Source organism: Arachis ipaensis, chromosome B10 (assembly GCF_059453495.1).
Source record: "Arachis ipaensis isolate K30076 ecotype BB chromosome B10, ASM5945349v1, whole genome shotgun sequence".
NCBI classification, from domain to species: Eukaryota; Viridiplantae; Streptophyta; class Magnoliopsida; order Fabales; family Fabaceae; genus Arachis; species Arachis ipaensis.
The window spans coordinates 123,294,473-123,314,520 of NC_142435.1; the positions used below are offsets into that span (position 1 = coordinate 123,294,473).

The 20,048-nt window shown below is 35.4% G+C and overlaps 1 non-coding gene across 1 annotated transcript; it reads left to right on the forward strand.

Moving 5' to 3' along the window:
* Positions 1-16,853: 16,853 nt before the first annotated feature.
* On the forward strand, positions 16,854-16,961 carry LOC148581569 (small nucleolar RNA R71). Its single transcript, XR_015896135.1, has one exon. It is a non-coding gene; the product is annotated as a small nucleolar RNA R71 (small nucleolar RNA).
* Positions 16,962-20,048: the final 3,087 nt, after the last annotated feature.

The following is a 20,048-nucleotide window of genomic DNA, read 5'->3' on the forward strand; positions in this document are numbered from 1 at the left end:
CCTATGAACCTCCTCCTTAACATAGCTTTGAATCACTATACTCACAAGTCTCATCCTACCAAACACTTCCATATGACCCTAACCCATACCCACCATACCAACCACCTTATGAGTCATATGAGCCATACATAGAACCACCCCAATTCCAACCCAATTACTCCCAAGAACCACCACCTCGATATACATCACCTCCGATGTATGAAAATTTTCAACCATAAGATGAATTTTCTTTTCCACCACAACCCCCCATAGGGGAATGTCCATATCCATCAACCCAAGAGCAATATGATCCTAATTATGTTAGCCAAGCAGAACAAGAGTCAAAGGATCGTCTCAAGGAAGTAATGGATCAACTTCAAGCAACCATCCGTCAAAAGTTTGACCCATGTGAAAACAAGGGACTGGAGTGTGTTGTACAACAAGTGGAAAAGATGGAGAATGTTGAACTGCCACATCCTTATCATGATGAACCACCCTTTTATCATGAACCCTTCCTCCTAAGCAATGAACCCTCATATCCACCCGAATATCCAATGAATGACACTTTTGGTGTTCTTCTTCAAGAGCAAAGAGAGATGCAAAGGACAACACTAGAGTTCATAGCTACCTTGACCGAGGTAGTAGATAATTTAGCTTCACTGCATGTCAACTCAAGGCACTCCCATGGCTACATGTGGAGAATCAATAAAAGAGTGTAGCATGAAGGACAGACTAGGAACTCTGGTGGAAAGTGAGGAATGTAATTTTGTATTGGAACAATTGGAGGAAGCCGTACTTGTTGAAGAGGAAGAAGTGGTTGAAGACTTAGGAGACGCTGAACCTCCATGAGAATCTAGAGTTGTAGAGTATTCCTCCAAGAATCTTGAAATTAATGTTGAGGAGGGTAGTGCACAACCTCCAAGGCATATCCCCTATGAAGAATTGGATGGAATAGATCAATAGGCGAGTTCCCTTGGTGATGATGATCATGAATCAAACCCTCTTAGTAATGAATTTGCATCCACAAGTGAACCCCTTGAGTTTGAAGAACCTTCTCCCAATAAAATTGAAAGCAATATTGAGGTAGATCTCTCTCAACCTTATATTTATGATTTGAGTGATGGAAAAGAGTTGGATAAATTAGGTGAAGAAGAGCTTGAAGGTGAAGAATCTCTTCAAAATATGGAAGTCCTTCGAAAAGGATGGACGGGAGTGGAATATGCTTTGTCAAGATCATTAGAGACTTCTCTACCTAGGTTGTCGTCTACTCCTTCATTTGAGTGGGTAAAACTTATCTCTATTAGCTTTATTGTCCCACTTGAGTATGGTATGCTTGAAACAGATGGTCAACTTAGGAAGCTTTGTGGAATTAAGCGTAAGAGAAGGATGTTTAGTGGTTGGAGTTGCAAATCACGACTCATCAAGGTTGAGATTTCAAGAGATAGATGCAAGGGTTGGACTAGTGATCATTTGGTTGGATCTAAGAGAAGAGTTTGGTATTGCATTGAGAATTCGGATTGTTTACCACCCGGTTGGAATAATGATGATCAACTTCAAGACGGGTGTAGAAACAAGATTTGAGATCCGGCATACAAGATGATTAAATTTGGGAGCTCAAAGCCTGTGAAGAACTCCATCATGACTTGGTGAATTCACTTGGTAATATTGGAGTTTATTGGAAGTCCAAGCGTTGGTAGAAGTTTCAAGATGAGTTCAAGTACAAGCCACCATGACAAGGAGCTCACCAGTTGTCCAACTTAAGGACTTTAACTAAAAGTGCTAGGTGGGAAACACCCCACCATGGTAAATTCTTTCTATTTTCTCTTTTATTTATATTGATAATAAGTTGCATTTTTATTTTTGGTAGGTTTATTTAGTTTATGTTGTGGTTTTACTTATTTAATAAAGTCTGACTTTACTTTGGCAGCTTGTTAGTTTATAAAAAAAAAGTGCATATGACGCGAACGCATCATATGGAGGCTCACTCGCTATTAAAAATGAATAGAGAGTTACGCTAGAGACGTGCGGGAGCGGTGCCTGGTGCACAAGCCACCCCACGCGTACGCGTTCACCTAAAATTTTGTCAATCCACGCGTAAGCGTCAGCGACGCATACGCGTGGTATGAAAATCGGCGTAACTTGGTGATTTGAACAGAGAGTTGCGCTGCCACTGTGCGAGTGTTGTGCGCGTAGCACAATTCACATCCACGCGTACGCGTGATTGACGCGTACGCATCGCCGCAACCCACACGTACGCATGGGCGACGCTTACGCGTCGTGTCCTGTTTGTCATTTCTTCCTTCTTTCTTTTCTCCTTTCTCCTTCTTTCTTCCTCCTTTCTTACTTTCTTCTTCTTCATTTCTTTAACTTCTCATCCTTATTCTCTTTCATTATCTTTTACTTCTTGCATTTGCATACTTTCATTCATTGCATTTTAACTTTGTGCATGTTTTTATTTTCTTTTCTAAATTCACTATTTTTCAATTGGTGTTGTATTTTCTACCCCACTGTTGACTATTTCTTCCATTATTCTGATGCTTAGTGACTTGTTTTACATTGTTAGGTGCTATTATTTATAGGTCAATGCTAATATTTTCTGACATTTGTATTCCTTGTGCATTGATATGAACGTATATTGTCTTTCATGACCCACTCTCTCACTCTCATTGTTGCAATCCTTGCACTATTGATATGCCATCTGCTTATATTGTTTTCTCACTTGCATGTTGTAGCTACCATGTCGTTGAGACCATCATTATTATTTGGCAATAACCCACATATATTTTATTCCTTTTCATATCTTTGTTTGTGGGTTCTTCTTATTCCTTTTTCTCTTCTTTCAGGATGGCCATCGAGAAGAGAAACGGAAAACTTCTAAATGGGACGAACAACAAGTCGCTTTGCACAATCTTTTGAAGAAAGCGCATTAGTTGTAGCAACCCGCCCACTTGCACTTCTTTGCATGCACCAAGGACGGTGCAACCTTTAAGTGTGGGGAGGTCGATACCGACTTCCGTGGGTTAGTTACTTTCTTGCCAACACCAATGTTTAATTTCCCTTACTAGTTAGTTGTTGTATTGCATAATAGATTACACGTGTAGTTAGTTGCTTGCATTTATGCCTTACTTGGTTGAAGTGATGAATTTCTTTTCCAAGAAAATATTTTATAGCATTTCACTAATTTGAATTAAAACTTTTTGAACTTGTTTGAAGAATTTAATTTGGTACATGGTTTAGTGCTCGAACACACAAAACCAGTGAGATTTTGAGCCTATTTGATTGGTTGCATTTTATCAACTAATATTTTATTTTGGTGTGTGTTGTTCTCTCTAAAATTGTGATCTTTGTCTTGCTTAATTCTACATTTCCATTGTTTGATGTATGCATGCACTTATGTGATTGAGGCCTTGTTTTACTATAGCTCACATATCTATATGGCCTTATCCTTTTCATTATCCTTTGCAAACCAATGTTGAGCCTTTTTAACCCCATTTGTTCTTTACTTTAGCTCATCACTAACTCTAAGCAGAAAATAATAATGTCCTTAATTTGAATCCTTGGTTAGCTTAGACTAGTGAGAGTGCTCATGAATTAAGTGTGGGAAAATAGGGTTTGGAAATTGGGTATTGTATCTTTTTATGAAAATATGAAATGAATGTTGAGGACATGTTGATGCATTCAATACCTTAATCATATGCATTGAGAAAAACATAAGAAAAGAAAAATAAAAAGAAAAAAATAGAAAAAGAAAAGAAAAAAAAAGAGCAAATAATAAAAGGGGACAAAATGCCCCCAAAGTAAATGGTGATAGCAATGCATATGTACTGTACTCAAAATTCGGATGCATGAATATGTGGAAAACACAATTAGTGGGTAGTTAGATTTTGTATTCTGATTACATGGATTGTCTTAAGTTAGGTGGGAAGTTTAGATTAATTAAGGATTCAGATTTTAGTCCACTTGACCAAATACAATCCTACATTAACCCTAATCCCATTACACCCCCTTAAAAGACCTCTTGATATGTGTATTTGTGCATTAAATTTTTGTTAATTGGTAGAAGAAGAGCAAGTCTTAGAAAGTAAGGTTAGTAGAGAATTGAGAGAATCGAACCTTAAACACTTGAGTGAGTAGAGTGTATACACTTTCGGTGAGGGTTCGATGCTTGATTCTTTGTTCCCGGCTTTCACGAGCTTTCTTCTTCCAAGTCTATTTGTGCTTCACTTTATGATTTGAATTAGTGAAATCCAGTTCATATTTGTTCTTGGAGAATTTAATTTACTTTTAACCAAGTAGGTAACAGCATTTTTGCATGTAGTTGCATTCACATAGATAGGTTGCATTTCATAAATTCTACCATTCCTCTTCACTCTTTTGGTTCTCTTGAGCTTAGCATGAGGACATGCTAATATTTAAGTGTAGGGAGATTGATAAACCACTATTTTATGGTTTATTTTGTATTGAATTGAGCGAATTTTATCCATTATTCTCACACTTGTGCATATAATTCGCATGTTTTACATTTTCCTTCCTAATTTTGTGTTGTGATTGAAAACATGCTTCTTTAGCCTTAAATTTACTAATTTTTAATCCTCTTTTATTACCATTCGATGCCGTGATATGTGTGTTAAGTGTTTTCAAAGTTTATAGGGCAGGAATGGCTTAGAGGATGGAAAGGAAGCATGCAAAAGTGGAAGGAACACAAGAAAATGAAGGTTTGAGAAGCTGATGCCGACGCGCATGCATGGACGATGTGTGCGCGTGATCGCGTCATACTTCAAGCGAAGCGTACGCGTGACAAATCGTCACGTGCTGCAGATATCAGAATTCGCTGGGCCGATTTTTGGGCTGCTTTTGACCCAATTTTAGGCTTGAAAACGCTGCTTAGAGGCTGCAGAGTGGAGCTGGAAAGGGGAAATCATTCACACATTCATTCATAATAGTTAGGTTTAGATGTAGTTTTCTAGAGAGAGAGGTTCTCTCCTCTCTCTAGGTTTTAGTTCTTCTCAAATTCAAATTTCTACTTTACTTTTATTTAGTTTTCTTCTACTCTTATTTGTTCTAACATTTTAGTTATCTACTTCTCTTATTGATTCCTTTGTTTTGCCCATTTAGTTTATGAACTCTTATGTTACTCTCAATTCCCTTTTTAATGCAATTTTATGTTTCATGCTTATGGCTTCTTTATTTAATTGTTGGTTGTTGATTTCTTACAATTGTTAGTCTTAGATTTTGCTATGTCTTGTTAGTTTTCCATGTTTTATTTTGTGCCTTCCAAGTGTTTAATAAAATGCTTGGTTAAATTTTACGTTAGATTTTTATGTTCTTAGCTTGGATTGAGTAATTTGGAGACTCTTGAATTATCAAAAGTCTTTTGTTGATTGGTGTTTGAGACTTGCTGGTTGGCTTAGGCTTCACTAAATCTAATCTTTGATTAGGACTTGTGAACTTAAGTTGATTTTGCTCACTTGACTTTCCTTCATTGTTAGAGGTTAACTAAGTGAGAGCAATTTGTAATTACCATCACAATTGACAATGATAATGAGGATAGGAATTTCAATTCTCAATCCTTGCTAGGACTTTTCTTAGTTGTTATTTTATTTCCTTGTCATTTACATTACTTATCTCTTATCACAAAAACCCCAAAAATACTTTTCCATAACCAGTTATAAGTACACTTCCCTGCAATTCCTTGAGAGACGACCCGGAGTTTAAATACTTCGATTTATTTTTATTGGGTTTGTATTATAACAAATAATTTAAACATTGATTGAGGTTTAGCTGTTGGTTTAGAACTATACTTGCAATGCGATAATTTTTGTGAAAATCTTTACCGACATTTTTCACCCGTCAGTCGACCATGAAACAAAGTCGCCATCAATTGGCAAGCCGGTCAGAGTTGAAATTTTCATTAAAGTCGGACCCATCATTCTGTATGAAAAATAAAAATTGTTGGTAGTAGGACACCAAAAGTATAAACTGGCCCCTAGTAAAGGAGTTGTGTAGGAAACGTCAAAAGTGTTATATTCTATTAAAGATATATAAATATACTAATTTCAAAGCATGCATGATATTGATAGCTTTCCAAACAGGTTTATACACTGGTGCAAGTCAAGACATCCAGTCCAAAAAGTAAGAACTTAAATCCCTAAGGGGAGTAGTTCTGAAAACGTGACCAGCAAAATATGAGATCTTAATATTTGTACATAAAATCAGGGGTAAATGCTCTGGGGTGATGGAAAAAATGGAAAAATAGACTTAATTTATTCTGGAGTAGCTATCGGACCTAGAAAAAAATGTAATACCCTATTTACTGAGAATGGAAGGAATACCTGGCTGCATCAAAGATTAGAGGTCTCGACATTTGAATTTAGGGCCTTCAAAATCCCATCATCAATATAAAATGTAGCCCCTTCAATCATTAATTGAGGAAGAGAAATAATCGCTACATCATCATCTTCTTTGAGAGGATGAGAAGGAGCAGCAATAGTAGCAGTGGTTGATGGAAGAAAAGATGACGAAACGGCAGCTGCAGACGCCATTGGAGGCACAACGGTAACTGTTGCAAAAGTAGGAGCCATCGAGGCAGCCACTACAGCAAAGGTGGTAGCCATAGTCGTTGAGGAAGAAGAAGCAGCAGTCATGGCTAGTGCGGTACTCGAATGGAGAATGGGTTGATAAGCCATGGGTGAATCGTCGTTTGGAGGAGAGATAGGTTTTTTTGAAATTGGAGAAGGAGTAATTGTAAAGGCATTTATATTCAAAATGGCTCATTAAAAATCCAAGGAAACGTGACGTATTTTCAAGAAAAGCGCGCGCCGCTTCAGCATTGTGTAACTAAAATATCTTTTTAAAATTTAAAATGACATGTGCCAAACACATGACCCCAAACATATAAAATTTGTATTTTTCAATAAAATAACAAATTTTAAAGGGGCAATTTATTGGTAGTAAAAATGGGTTCCTCGATTGGAATAAGTCTCGACTACGAACTAGGTCAACCGCAAGGGGCATGAAGGTCAAGGAGAGTCGAAGTTAGATAGATAATGCAGGAAAAAAGGTTGACTAGTAGTTATTTTAACTTGAGTACCAAGATTTTTACTTGACTCAGGTTGAAAGTGAAAAACATGGTGCGAATTTTGGAGAACAAGCTAAAGAAAGAACGTGGGAGAAAAAATGAATAACTGTCAAGGATTTTCTCTATAAATAAGAAGGATTAACACAAGCATACATTCCAATCCGTTTTAAGCCATACCAAAATTCCGTAGAAATTTTTCAATCACATTGACACACGGAAGAATGAGATGCTTGTGCATGTGAGTGTTGAATGTCATCACTTTTCTCTTATTTTTTTTATTTTTATTTTCTTTTTCTTTATTTTATAATTTTTTTATTGCAATTTTTTTATCATTTGCATTTTTTATTTTTTCTTCTACTTTTCATTACTTCCAATTCCATTGTGGATTTCAGCTATTTCATACGTGTATATTATTTTCAAATTTTGTTTGCTTTAAGTTTATCGATTGAAATTTTATAATCTATCGATCCAACAAAAGTACTGATTAAATAAATTTCAGATCGAGCTCATCCTTTTGAAAGAGGAGTCGTATCTACTTCTTGAATAAATTTTGATACAAACTTATTTTGACATTACCTATTAAAATAAAAAAAAAAACAAGTAAAACAGGTATATATTATTACAATTGAACAAAACTAATCTAATAATTAAATGCATATCATTTTTGTATGAGTTCATAAGGAACCTAAAACAAGCATGCCTACATGTAAGCTTAAATTATAGTAGATTAAGTACAATTTGAATTCAATTCCAAAGTGTGGCACTAATAATATACATGATAATTATTCAAATTTTGACTTGACTTGAGATAAAGTCGGTGGAATATTATTGGTATCGCTATTTCTTTAAGTTATTATTGAAGTTGAAAGTTAAACCTATATTGGCCGACTACGTATTCTTTGTCGGAGATGGACCACGAATCACTCACTCTTGCCGGTGGCCGTAAGCATATGGCCGATGGGGCATTGGGATAGTATATATTTTTCTAAATATCTTTTTGAATTTTAAATAAGAAAATAATATTTTTCTTTTTAACATTTTTAGGATAATAAATATACTTAAACTTTTACTTTGTATAGAAATTAATTAAGAAGATGGCTAAAAGAATTATTCGCAAGTATATATATATTTATAATTTTTTCACCATTTCAAAATTAAAAAAGACAAAAAGTCTACGATGATACTTTGCCCCAGTTGCTAAAGTGTTTTTTTAGTGATGTTTGTGTTTTTTTCCAAAAGTACAAGTATTTTTTTTTTTACAGTAGTTAATTTCTTAACCCAATGGATCAATAATTAATTTATTGCGGATTTACAAGTATTTTATTTTATCTTTAATAAATAAAAAATATAATATGTGTTTATTTTTATACTTTTTAAAAGTTATTCAGAGTATTTTTTAAAGTAGTTAATTAGATATTTTTGAAAACTATTTTATATTTATTAAAATTAAAATATAGCTATTATAAATTTTGAAGTTATATTTTGATAACTAATTTTAATAAAATATTTTTAAGAAAAAAATTTACCAAAATCTAATATTTATTTAGAAAACAGTGTTATTTTTATTACAATAAAAAATATATAGAAAATTTTAAATTTATAATCTAAAATGTAAAATAAAAAATGTATAATTTAAAATTTAAAATAAATAAAATAAATAATATTAAAAAATTGACTAATATTAATCGAAAAAAAAAATTGATTACATATAGAGTTATTGAAACTATGATATAAAACTACAAAACATTAGTTCATTCCTGAATTCTATGTATTGACCTAACAAAATATTTTTTAATTCATAAATATTCCACGTACTTAATAGCATGCTAATGCCTAGTGGTATTATTGGTTACAGAGACAGGAAGGAAATGAAAAGATCGAATTAGAAAGAAATCAGACATATTATATTACGTACACATGAACATGAATAAGTGAATAGCGGTTTGATTTAGCCATTTTGTGGTCAAATCCATGTACGTCCATGAATGGTGATAAGTATAGAAGCTTTCAAGTATATTAGTATATCAATAAATTTTAATCGGTAATTTTAATTATATATTATATATTTTTTTATAATTAAATTAATAATTAAAAATTATTAAAATATCAATATCGATACAATTGAATGTTTTCCATAATTATATATAGTGGTCACACCATAGCACTTATTTGCAGAAAATGGTGCAATTCAATTTCCGTATTTGCAAGAGATAGTTGCATTGCACACGCTTGTTACTTGGTCAAAGCCTCAAAGGCCACTCCTTTATTAATACATACGCAAACAAAATAGATATTTAACGACCCCAAGAAAAATTGATAATTGACAAAGAAGAAATGTTCAATTGTCCGTTAGTACTTTAGTTTAGTACGAGTATATATTTAAATAGATTTTAAAAAAATTTTTAGTCAGATATTTTTATTTTTAAAAATTTTTTATTATATTAAAATTTTTAAATTTTATAAAAGTAAAATATATACGTTTTTCTGTCATATTTTTTAAAATTTATTTATCTAAGTAAAAATAATAAATTTGATTAAGATAGAAATTTATATATTTTGTTTTTATAAAGTTTATGGATCTCGACATAAAATACTAAGGAGACAAAAAAAAAGTACAAATTATTTTATTTAGTATTCATTAATTCTAACAATAATTAATAAATACTAAATAAGACAAATGTGATTTGTTTTTTTTTTTTTTTTGTTATCAAGGATTTCTATTTGTTATCAAGGATTTCTATTTGAGTATTGTTTTACTTAATTTTGGATAATCTTAACAAGATATCGAATCAAGCTTGTATCAAGATCTTAGTTGGGGGAGTAAATATGACTTCTCTGAAAAAAGAACGAGTTCGACCTAAAAATTACTTAGTGCTCATGTTAAAAAAATGTATAAAATGCTCAATAATATTAAATTATGACAAATAATATAAAGAATCGTAATAAAAAAATAAGTAAAATAAATGAAAGCTTTAAATGAATAAAGTATAATTGAAATTAAATAAAACAAAATAACAATAAAATGCTTGAAGCAAAGGAATGAAAAGAAATGAATTAAAAGGAATAAGAAAACAAAATAAAATAAAATAGACTCCAGACACTCACATGTACTTGCACTCCATTAACTTTTGTTGCGTCAGTGTGACTGAGAATTTCGCAAAGTTTTTCTTTTTGTAATGGTGAAGTGTTCCAATTGAAATCTCTGGACTCTTCTAAACTTCTCTTATTTATAAACCACAAGAAGTGAACTACAGAATGCTTCTCTCTAACACGATTTGGCTTCCTCCTTTTTCTCAGGGTCTTTGTGATCCACGACTTTGTCTTGACTCCCAACTTTAACACCCCACGTTCTCTTTTACTTTGGCCGCCAAGTCCTATATTCTGTATTGGATAAAGCCACGTGCAATTAACACATTTCAACTTTAGATGCTTCCGACTTAACTCATCTTTATAATTAACAATTCACTTCCCTATGGTCGAGTTTTCATGGTAAGTCAAAACTTCTGATATAGATTAACCCTTGTGCCATATCATTTCGACTTACACAATACTTTGGCTTTTCATGGATCGGTCGATTTGCTTCACCCTGGTCGAATTGCCTGCCCCCTAAAACTTGTCTTTTCAGAAAGTGAAATGATAAGTTTTACTCGATCACGTGCCTTACACGCGATGACTTTTGAATTTTAAAAATTTTGAAAAGAGAGTTATGCAGAACTGAAACGGTTCGCGCGTTTCTGGGGATATGTAATGTTCCCTATGGGCTTTAACGAGCCTTCTAATTTTAAACCCTTCATATTCCTTTAGAGAATTTAGTTGCTTTTCCATTATCATCATTACCCTTCATTTCTTGAAGAATTTTTCTTTTCTCCGATGTTTTCCTTTCCATTTCTTTTTCAAGGCTTCTCAATCTGGTCTTCATTCTAGTAGTATTCTTGCTGTTACTTCTGCTTCATCTTCTTCTACTACAATTTCTGCCACAACCGCCACTGTTCCTATTACTTCCTCAACTGGTGGGACCACCACATCATCTTCTCTTCCCACTTTCATTGTTGTTGTTGAGAATACCGCTTTTGCTCCTGGTGGAGCCTCTGCTGCTCACATTTCTCCCTCACAAGAAGAGGATGAAGATGACGTTCAAGTCATAGCACCCCCTCCTCTGGTGGCTAATGTGTCATGGTACGCAGAATCGTGATTACACTTTAATTATGTAAAGTTCATTGCTCTTTCTTTCCCTGGTAATGGCGCCAAAAACATGATGCCAAAACCACGGTTCACAACTCCGTGTAACTAACCAGCAAGTGCACTGGGTCGTCCAAGTAATACCTTACGTGAGTAAGAGTCGAATCCCACGGAGATTGTTGGTATGAAGCAAGCTATGGTCACCTTGCAAATCTCAGTCAGGCGGATATAAATTGATAATGGTGTTTTCGAATAATAATTAATAGAATAGGGATAGAAATACTTATGTAATTCATTGGTAAGAATTTCAGATAAGCGAATGGAGATGCTTTCGTTCCTCTGAACCTCTGCTTTCCTGCTATCTTCATCTAATCGGTCTTACTCCTTTCCATGGCTGGCTTTATGTGATACATCACCACTGTCAATGGCTACTTTCGGTCATCTCTCGGGAAAATGATCCAATGCCCTGTCACGGCACGGCTAATCGTCTGGAGGCATCACCCTTGTCAATGGCTTCATCTTATCCTCTCAGTGAAAATGGTCAACGCACCCTGTCACGGCACGGCTATTCATCTGTCGGTTCTCGATCATGCTGGAATAGGATTTACTATCCTTTTGCGTCTGTCACTAACGCCCCGCAATCGCGAGTTTGGAGCTCGTCACAGTCATTCATTCATTGAATCCTACTCGGAATACCACAGACAAGGTTTAGACCTTCCGGATTCTCTTGAATACTGCCATCATTCTAGCTTACACCACGAAGATTCCGATTAAGAGATCTAAGAGATACTCATTCAGTTCTAATGTAGAACGGAAGTGGTTGTCAGGCACGCGTTCATAGAGAATGATGATGATTGTCACATTCATCACATTCATATTGAAGTACGAATGAATATCTTAGAAGCGAAATAAGATGAATTGAATAGAAAACAGTAGTACTTTGCATTAATCTTTGAGGAACAGCAGAGCTCCACACCTTAATCTATGGAGTGTAGAAACTCTACCGTGAAAATACATAAGTGAAAGGTCCAGGCATGGCCGAGATGGCCAGTCCCTCTGATCTAAGAACCAGGCGTCCAAAGATGTCTAATACGATAGTAAAAGGTCCTATTTATAATAAACTAGTCACTAGGGTTTACATGAGTAAGTAATTGATGCATAAATTCACTTCCGGGGCCCACTTGGTGTGTGCTTGGGCTGAGCTTTAACTTTCCACGTGCAGAGGCCATTTGTGGAGTTGAACGCCAGGTTTTGATCCATTTCTGGCATTCAACTCTGGTTTTGGATCCTTTTCTGGCGCTGGACGCCAGAATTGGACAGAGAGCTGGCGTTGAACGCCAGTTTGCGTCGTCTATTCTTGGCCAAAGTATGTACTATTATATATTGCTAGAAAGCCCTGGATGTCTACTTTTCAATGCAATTGGAAGCGCGCCATTTCGAGTTCTGTAGCTCCAGAAAATCCACTTTGAGGAGGTCAGAATCCAACAGCATTAGCAGTCCTTCTTCAACCTCTGAATCTGATTTCTGCTCAAGTCCCTCAATTTCAGCCAGAAAATACCTGAAATCACAGAAAAACACACAAACTCATAGTAAAGTCCAGAAATGTGAATTTAACATAAAAACTAATGAAAACATCCCTAAAAGTAACTAGATCCTACTAAAAACATACTAAAAATAATGCCAAAAAGCGTATAAATTATCCGCTCATCACAACACCAAACTTAAATTGTTGCTTGTCCCCAAGCAACTGAAAATCAAATAGGATAAAAAGAAGAGAATATACTACAAATTCCAAACTATCAATGAAACATAGCTCCAATCAAATGAGCGGGACTTATAGCTTTTTGCCTCTTGAATAGTTTTGGCATCTCACTCTATCCATTGAGGTTCAGAATGATTGGCATCTATAGGAACTCAGAGTTCAAATAGTGTTATTGATTCTCCTAGTTCGGTATGATGATTCTTGAACACAACTTCTTTATGAGTCTTGGCCGTGGCCCTAAGCACTTTGTTTTCCAGTATTACCACCGGATACATAAATGCCACAGACACATAATTGGGTGAACCTTTTCAGATTGTGACTCAGCTTTGCTAAAGTCCCCAATTAGAGGTGTCCAGGGTTCTTAAGCACACTCTTTTTTTTTTTTGCTTTGGACCTTGACTTTAACCGCTCAGTCTCAAGTTTTCACTTGACACCTACACGCCACAAGCACATGGTTAGGGACAGCTTGTTTTAGCCGCTTAGACCAGGATTTTATTCCTTTAGGCCCTCCTATCCACTGATGCTCAAAGCCTTGGGATCCTTTTTATTTGCCCTTGCCTTTTGGTTTTAAGGGTTATTGGCTTTTTGCTCTTGCCTCTTGGTTTTAAGAGCTTTGGCTTTTTCTGCTTGCTTTTTCTTTCGATATTTTTTTTTTCGCCTATTTTTTTTTTTTGCAAGCTTTGTTCTTTGCTGCTTTTTCTTGCTTCAAGAATCATTTTTATGATTTTTCAGATTATCAAATAACATGTCTCCTAGTCATCATTCTTTCAAGAGCCAACATATTTAACATTCTTAAACAACAACTTCAAAAGACATATGCACTGTTCAAGCATTCATTCAGAAAACAAGAAGCATTGTCACCACATCAATATAATTAAACTAAGTTCAAGGATAAATTCGAAACTCAGGTACTTCTTGTTCTTTTGAATTAAAACATTTTTCATTTAAGAGAGGTGATGGATTCATAGGACATTCATAACTTTAAGACATAGTTACTACTACTAATGATCATGTAATGAAGACACAAACACAGATAAGCACTTAGCATAGAGAAAATGAAAAATAGAAGAAATAAGAACAAGGAATGAGTCCACCTTAGTGATGGTGGCGTTTCCTTCTTGAGGAACCAATGATGTCCTTGAGCTCTTCTATGTCTCTTCCTTGCCTTTGTTGCTCCTCCCTCATTGCTTTTTGATCTTCTCTTATTTCATGAAGGAATATGGAGTGCTCTTGATGTTCCACCCTTAGTTGCTTCCAATAATTGTGTGGAAGAAAATGTATCCCCTGAGGTATCTCAGGGATCTCTTGATTTGCAGTCAAATGTTCTACCACTGAGCTATAGACCCTTGATGGAAGCTTTTGTCTTCCCTTTCCTCTTTCTAGAGGTTTCTCTGGCCTTAGGTGCCATCAATGGTTATGAAAAAAAAACAAAAAAGCTATGCTTTTACCACACCAAACTTAGAATGTTGCTCGCCCTCAAGCAAAAGAAGAAAGAATAGAAGAAGAAGAAGAAGATATGGAGGAGATGGATGGGAGTGTGTATTCGGCCATATGGGTGGGATTGGGTGGGAGAGAGATGTTGAATTTTGAAGGTAGTGGGTGTATGGATGTGAGTGGTAAATGGAAAACAGAAGGGATGATCATGAATGGAAAGAGAGATGATGAGGTAGGTGGGGATCCTGTGGGGTCCACAGATCCTGAGATGATCCTGTGGGGTCCACAGATCCTGAGGTGTCAAGGCATTTACATCCCTGCACCAATTTAGGCATGTAAAATGCCCTTGCACACAACTCTGGGAATTCAGCGCCAGGTTGGTACCCATTTTGGGCGTTCAACGCCCATTTGCTGCCATTTCTGGCGTTGAACGCCAGAACCATGCTTGTTCTGGGCGTTCAGCACCAGGATGTTGCCCATTTTGGGCGTTCAGCGCCAGAACCATGCTCTATTCTGGCGTTGAACGCCAGACAGATGCTCCTCTAGGGTGTGATTTTTCTTTTGCTGTTTTTGATTCCGTTTTCAAATTTTTTGTTTATTTTGTGACTCCACATGATCATGAACCTATAAAGACATATAACTAAGAAAAATATAGTTAGATAAATAAAAATTGGGTTGCCTCCCAACAAGCGCTTCTTTAGTGTCAATAGCTTGACAGTGGGCTCTCATGGAGCCTCACAGATGTTCAGAGCATTGTTGAGACTCTCCAACACCAAACTTAGAGTTTGGATATGGGAGTTCAACACCAAACTTAAGGTTTGGTTGTGGCCTCCCAACACCAAACTTAGAGTTTGACTGTGGGGGCTTGGATTGACTCTGCTTTGAGAGAAGCTTTTCATGCTTCCTCTCCATGGTTGCAGAGGGAGATCCTTGAGTTTTAAACACAAGGGAGTCCTCATTCCATTGAAGGACTAGTTCACCTCTGTCAACATCAATCACAGCTCTTGCTGTGGCCAGGAAAGGTCTTCCTAGGATGATGGATTCATCCTCTTCCTTTCCAGTATTCAGGACTATGAAATCAGCAGGGATGTAAAGGCCTTCAACCTTTACTAACACGTCCTCTACTTGTCCATAAGCCTGTTTTCTTGAATTATCTGCCATCTCTAATGAGATTCTAGTAGCTTGCACCCCATAGATTCCCAGTTTCTCTATTACAGAGAGGGGCATGAGGTTTATTCCTGAACCAAGGTCATATAGAGCCTTAAAGATCATGGTGCCTATGGTACAGGGTATTATGAACTTTCCAGGATCCTGTCTCTTCTGAGGCAATGTCAGTTGATCCAGATCACTTAGTTCATTGATGAACAAGGGAGGTTCAATTTCCCAAGTATCAATGCCAAATAATTTGGCATTCAGCTTCATGATTGCACTAAGAAACTTGGCAGTTTGCTCTTCAGTAACATCCTCATTCTCTTCAGAAGAGGAATACTCATCAGAGCTCATGAAGGGCATAAGGAGGTTCAATGGAATCTCTATGGTCTCTAGATGAGCCTCAGAGTCCTTTGGTTCCTCAGAGGGAAGCTCCTTATTGATCACTGGACGTCCCAGGAGGTCTTCCTCCTTGGGATTTGCGTTCTCCACTCCCCTTGTAGGTTCGGCCATGGTGCTTATGTCAATGGCCTTGCACTCTCCTTTTGGATTCTCTTCTGTATTGCTTGGGAGAGTACTGGGAGGGATTTCAGTGATCCTTTTACTCAGCTGGCCCACTTGTGCTTCCAAATTTCTAATGGAAGACCTTGTTTCATTCATGAAGCTCACAGTGGCCTTGGATAGATCAGAGACTAGATTTGCTAAATTAGAAGCATTTTGTTCAGAGTTCTCTGTCTGTTTCTGAGTGGATGATGGAAAAGGTTTATTATTGTTAAACCTGTTTCTTCCACCATTATTAAAGCCTTGTTTAGGCTTTTGATCCTTCCATGAGAAATTTGGATGATTTCTCCATGATGAGTTATAGGTGTTTCCATAAGGTTCACCTAAGTAATTCACCTCTGCTATTGCAGGGTTCTCAGGATCATAAGCTTCTTCTTCATAAGAAGCCTCTTGAGTACTGTTGGATGCAGCTTGCATTCCATGCAGACTCTGAGAGATCAAATTGACTTGCTGAGTCAATATTTTATTCTGAGCCAATATGGCATTCAGAGTATCAATCTCAAGAACTCCCTTCTTCATAGGCGTCCCATTATTCACAGGATTCCTTTCAGAAGTGTACATGAACTGGTTATTTGCAACCATGTCAATGAGTTCTTGAGCTTCTGCAGGCGTTTTCTTTAGGTGAATGGATCCACCTGTAGAGGTATCCAATGACATCTTAGATAACTCAGACAGACCATCATAGAATATATCCAGGATGGTCCATTCTGAAAGCATGTCAGAAGGACACTTTTTGGTCAGTCCTTTGTATCTCTCCCAAGCTGCATAGAGGGATTCACCTTCTTTCTGTCTGAAGGTTTGAACATCCACTCTAAGCTTGCTCAGCTTTTGAGGAGGAAAGAACTTGGCTAAGAAAGCCTTGACCAGCTTATCCCAAGAGTTCAGGCTATCATTAGGTTGAGAGTCCAACCATATTCTAGCTCTGTCTCTTACAGCAAATAGGAAAAGCATGAGCCTGTAGACTTCAGGATCTACTCCATTAGTCTTAACAGTATCACAGATCTGCAAGAATTCAGTTAAGAACTGAAAAGGATCTTCAGATGGATGTCCATGAAACTTGCAGTTCTGCTGCATCAGAGAAACTAATTGAGGTTTCAGCTCAAAATTGTTTGCTCCAATAGCAGGAATGGAGATGCTTCTTCCATGTAAATTGGAATTAGGTGCAGTGAAGTCACCAAGCATTCTCCTTGCATTATTATTATTTTCAGCTGCCATCTTCTTTTCCTGTTTGATAATTTCTGACAGGTGCTTGCTGGTTTGTTGTAATTCAGCTTCTCTTAGTTTCCTCTTCAGAGTCCTTTCAAGTTCTGGATCTGCTTTAACAAGAATATTCTTGTCCTTGCTCCTGCTTATATGACAAAGAAGAGGGCACAGAAAAATAATAATAATAGAGATCCTCTTTTTTTTTTTTGAGTGAGGGAGAGATGTTAGTAGATGAATAAACAAATAGAAGGAGATGAGAGAGAAGAGATTTTTCGAAAATTATTTTTGAAAAAAGAGTTAGTGATTTTCGAAAATAGTTTTTGAAAAAGGTTAGTAATTTTCGAAAAATAAAAATTTAAATAATTAGTTAATTAAAAAGAAATTTTGAAAAAAGGGGGGAGATATTTTCGAAAATGAGAGAGAGAGAGTTAGTTAGGTAGTTTTGAAAAAGATAAGAAACAAACAAAAAGTTAGTTAGTTAGTTGAAACAAATTTTTTGAAAAGATAAGAAGTTAGGAAGTTAGAAAAGATATTTTGAAATCATATTTTGAAAAAGATAAGATAAGAAGATATTTTTGAAAAGATATGATAGAAATTAGTTTTTGAAAAAGATTTGATTTTTAAAATCACAATTAATGACTTGATTCACAAGAAATCACAAGATATGATTCTAGAACTTAAAGTTTGAAACTTTCTTAACAAGTAAGTAACAAACTTGAAATTTTTGAATCAAAACATTAATTGTCATTGTTATTTTCGAAAATTTGATATAAAATTAAGAAAAAGATTTTTGAAAAATATTTTTAGAATTTTTCGAAAATAACTAAGAAATTTGAAAAAGATTTGATTTTTGAAAAGAGATTTTGAAAGAGATTAGATTTTCAAATTGAAAATTTGATTTGACTCATAAGAAACAACTTAATTTTAAAAATTTTTGAAAAAGTCAACTCAAATTTTCGAATTTGATGAGAGAAAAGAGGGAAAGATATTTTTTTGATTTTTGAATTTTTATGATGAGAGAGAAAAACATGAAAATTATGCAATGCATGAAATTTTTAGATCAAAACAATGAATGCATGCAAGAATGCTATGAATGTCAAGATGAACACCAAGAATACTATGAAGATCATGATGAACATCAAGAACACATTTTTGAAAAATTTTTAATGCAAAGAAAACATGCAAGACACTAAACTTAGAATTCTTTAATGCTTAGACAATAAGAATTCAAGAATGCATATGAAAAACAAGAAAAGACACAAAACATGCAAATGCAAAGATCAAACAAGAAGACTTACCAAGAACAACTTGAAGATCATGAAGAACACTATGAATGCATGATATTTTCGAAAAAAAATGCAAGATGCATATGCAATTGACACCAAACTTATAACATGACTCAAGACTCAAACAAGAAACACAAAATATTTTTTATTTTTATGATTTTATGAATTTTTTTGGATTTTTATTTTATATTTTTCAAAAATTATTTAGAAAAGAGAAAAATAAGGATTCAAAATTTTTAATATGAATTCCAAGAATCTTATGCTCTAAAGCTCCAATCAAAGGGTTAGGCATGGCTGAATAGCCAGCCAAGCTTTAGTATGTAACTCAGACATGACACGCCCAACATACTCATTCCCAAAGGAATTAGACATGGCTTTACAGCCAGCCAGGCTTCAACATGCTTCATGAAACACTAGAATTCATTCTTAAAAATTCTGAAGACAAATAGATTTTTGAAAATATTTTTATTTTTATTTTTATTTATTTATTTTTTTTCGAAAATTATATGAAAAATAAAAAGTAAGGATTCCAAAATTTTTAACATGAATTCCAGGAATCTTGCATTCTTAGTCTAAAGGTTCAGTCCAGGAATTAGACATGGCTCACTAGCCAGCCAAGCTTTCAATGAAAGCTCCAGTCCAAAACACTAGACATGGCCAATGGCCAGCCAAGCTTCACATGCTTCATGAAACACTAGAATTCATTCTTAAAAATTTTGAATAAAATTTTTGAAAACAATTTTATTTTTTCGAAAACAAGGGAAAAATTTTGAAAGATTTTTGAAATTTTTTTTTTTTTTAAGAGAAAACAAAAAGAAAAATACCTAATCTGAGCAACAAGATGAACCGTTAGTTGTCCATACTCGAACAATCCCCGGCAACAGCGCCAAAAACTTGGTACGAGGAATCATGATTACACTTTAATTATGTAAAATTCATTGCTCTTTCTTTCCCCGGCAACGGCGCCAAAAACTTGGTACGCGGAATCGTGATTACACTTTAATTATGTAAAGTTCATTGCTCTTTCTTTCCCTGGTAATGGTGCCAAAAACATGATGCCAAAACCACGGTTCACAACTCCGTGTAACTAACCAGCAAGTGCACTGGGTCGTCCAAGTAATACCTTACGTGAGTAAGGGTCGAATCCCACGGAGATTGTTGGTATGAAGCAAGCTATGGTCACCTTGCAAATCTCAGTCAGGCGAATATAAATTGATAATGGTGTTTTCGAATAATAATTAATAGAATAGGGATAGAAATACTTATGTAATTCATTGGTAAGAATTTCAGATAAGCGAATGGAGATGCTTTCGTTCCTCTGAACCTCTGCTTTCCTGCTATCTTCATCCAATCGGTCTTACTCCTTTCCATGGCTGGCTTTATGTGATACATCACCACTGTCAATGGCTACTTTCGG